The following is a 6,000-nucleotide window of genomic DNA, read 5'->3' as shown; positions in this document are numbered from 1 at the left end:
TGGAGCAGAGCCCTGAGTTGGGCTCTCTGCTCAGCGGGGAGCCTTCTTCCCTTCCTCCCTCTCTGCCTGCCTCTCTGCCTACTTGTGATCTCTGTCTGTCAAATAAATAAATAAATAAATAAATCTTTTTTTAAAAAGTGCATAATGAATCTTCATGATTCCATAACCCAGCTTCAACTCTGCATTGTTCTGAAGCAAATGTCGGGTAACATAATTTCATTCATGATTAAATATGTGTGTCTAAAAGGTAAAGACTCTTTTAAGAGAAAATACTTAATCACAGTATCATTACTATGCCTAAAAATTTAACAATAATCTTTGAGTACCATCAAATATCCATCAGTATTCAAATACCAAATGTAGGGGTGGGAGGTTGGGGGAACAGGTGGTAGGTAATAGGGAGGGCACGTTTTGCATGGAGCACTGGGTGTTGTGCAAAAACAATGAATACTGTTACGCTGAAAAAATAAATAAATTAAAAAATAAAAAAAATTATTAAAATTAAAATAAAAATATTTTATAAAGAGTAAAAAAAAAAAAACCTACCAAAATAGGAAAATAAACACTGAATTTGGTTTGGGCAAATACCAAATGTATCATAAATGATATAAATTATTTTTTACAGTCTGCTTGACTCAAGATCTAAATAAGGTTCACATATTGAGATTGGTTGGTGTGTTTAATTTCCTTATAATTTGTAGATTCCCTACCTCCATATCTTTCTTTTATTCTTTCCATTTATATGTTAAAGAAATGGATCATTTGTCCTCTAGAGTTTTGCAGGCAAGATTCTACTGATTAAGTACCCATGTTGTTATTTAATATGTTCCATTTTTCTTCTCTATTTCTTTAAATGGGAAAGTTGGGTCTAAGACTTATCAGAATTACTTCTTTGGAGGGAGGGGAGACAATTTCAAAGGTCATGATGATTATTAGGAGGGACACAATGTCTGGTATTTTATTTTATTTTTATTTTTTAAAAGATTTTATTTATTTATTTGGCAGACAGAGATCACAAGTAGGCAGAGAGGCAGACAGAGAGAGAGGGGCAAGCAGGCTCCCCACTGAGCAGAGAGCCTAATGTGGGGCTGGATCCCAGGACCATGGGATCATGACCTGAGCCAAAGGCAGAGGCTTTAACCCACTGAGCCACCCAAGTGCCCCAACGTCTGGTATTTTAAATGCCATTTTCTAGGGGCACCTGCCTGGCTCAGTCAGTAGAGCATGTGACTCTTGGTCTTGGGATAGTAAGTTTGAGGCCCACACTGGGTGTAGAGATTATTTAAAAATAAAATCTTAAAAAAATGCCATTTTCGGAATTATATCAGTACTTCAAAATAGGGTGCCTGGGTGGCTCAATTGGTGAAGCAACTGCCTTTGGCTCAGGTCATGATCCTGGAGTTCTGGGATCAAGTCCTGCATCAGGCTCCCAGCTGCACAGGGAGTCTGCTTCTCCCTCTGATCTTCTCCACTCTCATGCTCTCTCTCATGGTCTCTATCTCAAATAAATATAAACAAATAAATAAAATAAATCTTTAAAGATTTATTTAATTTTTTTATTTTTTAGAATTTTTTATTTATTTCTTATTTTTTATAAACATATAATGTATTTTTATCCCCAGGGGTACAGGTCTGTGAATCGCCAGGCTTACACACTTCACAGCACTCATCATAGCACATACCCTTCCCAATGTCCATAACCCCACTCCCCCTCTCCCAACCTCCCCTCCCCCCAGCAGTCCTCAGTTTGTTTTGTGAGATTAAGAGTCACTTATGGTCTGTTTCCCTCCCAATGCCATCTTGTTTCATTTACTCTTCTCCTATCCCCCTAACCCCCCATGTTGCATCTCCACTTCCTCATATCAGGGGATTTATCTAACATTTTTAAAATTTAAATTTCGTTTTAATTTTAATTTTAAATTTAAAAATAAAATCTATAAAGATTTTTTTTATTCATTTATTTGACACACAGATCACAAGTAGGCAGAGAGGCAGGCAGAGGGAGAGAAAGAGGAGAAGCAGGCTCCCCACCGAGCAGAGAGCCTGATACCAGCCTCCATCCCAGGATCCTGAGATCATGACCTGAGCTGAAGGCAGAGGCCAGGGTTTCTATTTTCAATCAGTTTTTTAAAAATTAAATTAAATTATTTATATTTAAAAATATTTTATTTATTTATTTGACACAGAGAGAGATACAGCGAGAGAGGGAACACAAGCAGGGGGAGTGGGAGAGGGAGAAGCAGGCTTCCAGCTGAGCAGGGAGCCAGATGCAGGGCTTGATCCCAGGACTCTGGGAACATGATCTGAGCAGAAGGCAGACTCTTGACAACTGAACCACCTAGGTACCCCTAAGCATCCAAGACTTGCTCTCAGCTTAGGTCTTGATATTGATCTTTATCTTGATCTTAGGGTCATGAGGTCAAGCTCTCCATTGGGCCCAGTATGGAACCAACCTAAAAAAAAAAACCAACTGATTTTTGTGTGTTGATACTGCATTCTGTAACTTTGCTAAATTCATTTATTAGTTCTAATTGGGTTGTGTGTGTGTGTGTGTGTGTGTGTGTGTATGTGTGTGTATTATTTACGATCTTCTGTAAATAAGATTATGTCATCTATGAACAGAGATAGAGATTGTTTAACTTTTCCTTTCCAAAGGAAAAGATGGCTTTTATTTTTCTTACCTAATTGCTCTGGTCGGAGTTTCTAGCACAATGTTAAAGAAAAGTAGTGAAATTGAGCATCCTTGTCTGTTCACTACCTTAAAAGGAAAGCTCTCAGGCTTTCGCTATTGAGAATGATATTAGCTATGGGTTTTTCATTAATACCCCTTACTATATTGAGGAAATTCCCTTCTATCCCTAGTTTGTTGAGTGTCTTTATTATTTTTTTTTATTAAATCATGAATAGGTGTTGGATTTTGGCAATCCTTTTTCTCCACCAGTTGAGATAATTGTCCATCTTTTTTCCCCTTTGTGTTATTAATGTGGTGTATCACATTGATTTACTTTCTTATGTTGAACCACCATTCTTGGGAGAATTTTTGCTTTTAACGCTTTTATTCAACACTGTTTAGCTAAAACATTTGGCAATACTATGAATAATATTATGTAGACTCTTATAATACACTCTCTGAGACTGATGTCATGATTCAAAAGGGAGAAATAAAAATTGTTTTATTTGAAATGGTAACAAATGTAATTTCTGCCTTTAAAGTGACCTGGAACAAGCTTGCAAAAAACTTAGGAGATTACGTTACTGATTGGGAAATCCTGACCTAAAGGATCAAATAAAAATTCCATCATTTGGCAAAATCTGGCTTCCACTTATATTTTCAGCTTTTGTCTTAGCCAATGTGCACCTGACACTCATGACTTTATAATCTTCTTGGTGATGGTGCTTTTGACTTGCCTGGCAGGCTCTTTTTTTCACCAAAAACTTTCTGTTGATTCTTCAGACTCCAGTACAAATGGCCACTTCTTGAGTAATTTTCCCCATCTTTCCCAGGCAGTTAATCACTGTCCTTTTATTCTGTAACACTTATATTTCTGTTATATATTTATTTATTAATATATCTATAAATTTTAATAAATTTAATATATTTATGTTTTGTTATATATTTATTTATATACTATTTATGTGTTATATATTTACCACACTGTATTATAATTTAGCTGTTTAGACATCTGTTTTGCCATTAATGTGAATTCCCAGAATACAGGGGTCATATTTATCTTTGTAGTCCTAGCACCCAACCTAATGCCTAGAACTTAGTAAGCACTCATTAAATGATCTATGAATACATGAATGGGGTGCCAGTTGTGCTGTGGTTATGGACACCAACTGTATCAATATTTGTGTCTGTGAGAGGAAATGTGCTCTTGATTCTCTAACCTAGAACATTTTCTGATTTTATTTTTTTCTCTTTGTGCCTCTCTAGACTTCAAAGCAGCGTAAATTGAAAAAGATCCAGAAACTCACAGGTCAGAAAGATCCTATCCTTTATTCTTCAGCTCAAGGCTAATGACAAATCAACTGTGGGTCTGCTTTAAAACTCCAGACTTCAATAACAGTTTGAGGGAGGGAATTTGAGACAGATTATGTAAAAGAAAGAAATGTGCTTATTCTTTCTAGCATCTCCAAAGATGCTAGATTCTTTTTAGCAACTTCCAAAGAGATGTAAACAGATTGATAATTCTTCCTATGCTTCTTTTCCCCATGCTCTCTTTCCTAATTTTCCTTTCGTGTAGAACTCAAAGCATCAGGAAAGAAATTTGGTGAGATTAATGTTTGGTGCAGGAAGTTCCGATAACTTTTTCCCCTGTCATAGGCACTGGGTAGACTCTGTTGGGGGGAAAAACATGTGTTATGAACTTTGATTCCCCTACTCCAACTCCCTACTCGCATGACTGTTCCTGCGCTTTCCAACAGCTTAATCTACTACATGGTGAAGGCAGCAGAGTAGAGTTCAAAATATAAAAACTTGAGACTTGGGTTAAGTCTGAGCTCTACCACTAATTAACTTAATGATCCTAGGCATGATTTCACCTTTGTTGTCTTATCTGTAAAACACCAGGGTGGAACAAGGTAGAGGTGGTATCAACAATTAGGGTGCTAAAAGCTTCTTTACCTCTGTTCCCAGCTTCCCAGTGGGAAGAAAAACTTAGGATGAGCTGCTCGGAAGCTAATTGGACACAGTGAGTAGAGTTGACCTTCACTATCTATTCCTCCTCTCTTCAGCTTACTCTACTGATAAACTCTGTATGAGTTAGGAGAAAGGTACCTAGTACTGTTTTACTTCCCTCACAATGATAGCTGTTCCTTTTCTAAGTTAAGTCACTATTCTTATTGGTTTCCTTACTAGTACTTTAATATCACTTCAGTGACATTGACCTACTCTTGTGTCCAGCTTTTCAGGTCTCCCTATAGGATGGGCCCAGGAGTATGTACTCTGGTCCATGGACAGAAGTCTTCATCAGATCTTCCAACATCTGGAATGTGCAAGGTCAGGGAAGGTCATTTCTGGGGGGAGGTTGGGTGGTGGAAGTTTTTGTTTTTGTCTTAGGTAAACTCTACCCACAATGTGGGGGTTGAATTCTTGAGACCAAGAATTGCATGCTCTACCAGCTGAGCTAGCCAGGTGCCCCAAAGGTGGTAGAACTTTTAAGAGGGAGGGAGGAAGAGACCAAAGAAGGGAGGTAGTAGAGAGGGAAAGAGGGAGGGGAAAAGAGAGGGAAAAGAGAGATTGTTAGGTGGTGGCTTATTTACTTAGTTTTGGCAGTGGGGATAAATTCTGGGTCCAAAGGTTTTAGTCCATGGATCATTTCTGATTGGAATGGAGACCCATACCGTCCTCTCCTCCTGGTAGAGGAATTCTTCACACAAGTAATTGATATTGGGGAAAACAATCTCTTTTGTTGTTATTGTTCTCCCTCGGGCCAAAATATTTCACATTTGAAATAGCCGTTACCTTTCCCTTTTCCTACTTTTTCCAGCCTCAAAGCAAATGGAAACTTTTCTTTATTTCTTAGATCAAGTCTTAAGAAATTATGTTTGCCTGAATCACAGGATGTGATTTCTTCCTCCACCTTCTCTGTGCTTGTGGCTCAGAAGCCTGTTTTACCCTGTTGTGGCTGTAAGAAGGCAAAACATTCTACTAAGGACAGCAGCTCCTTTGGATCATTATGCAACAACTCCTGCCTGTCCCACCTTCCCGTCTTTTCTGAAGGAACAACCTGGCAACTCCGGAGCCATAGTTTACCTATTTTACCCAAAACCCAGTCTTCCATGTTCAGGAACAAAGGCACACCCCTGCCTCCTTTTCAGCTCTCAGAGTTTGGGAAATCAAAACTTTTACAGAATTTGGCAGCTCTTTCACCCTTAAGATCCCAAAACTCTTTTATCAACTCTATGTTTGAATCCCCAGATCTCCGCCAACAAGAAAAAACAAAGAATGGGGGAGAGAGCAAGAGTCATTTGACATTGGATCATGGGCCAGATTTT

General features: G+C 38.2%; 1 pseudogene; it reads right to left on the bottom strand.

Moving 5' to 3' along the window:
- Window positions 1-2,367: 2,367 nt before the first annotated feature.
- The window catches only part of LOC123926553, a 43,450-nt pseudogene continuing 39,817 nt past the window's right edge, over window positions 2,368-6,000 (bottom strand).

Source organism: Meles meles, chromosome 16 (assembly GCF_922984935.1).
Source record: "Meles meles chromosome 16, mMelMel3.1 paternal haplotype, whole genome shotgun sequence".
Classification (NCBI taxonomy): Eukaryota; Metazoa; Chordata; class Mammalia; order Carnivora; family Mustelidae; genus Meles; species Meles meles.
The sequence above is the reverse complement of the archived record's forward strand: the minus strand, read 5'-3'. Positions and strand labels throughout refer to the sequence as shown.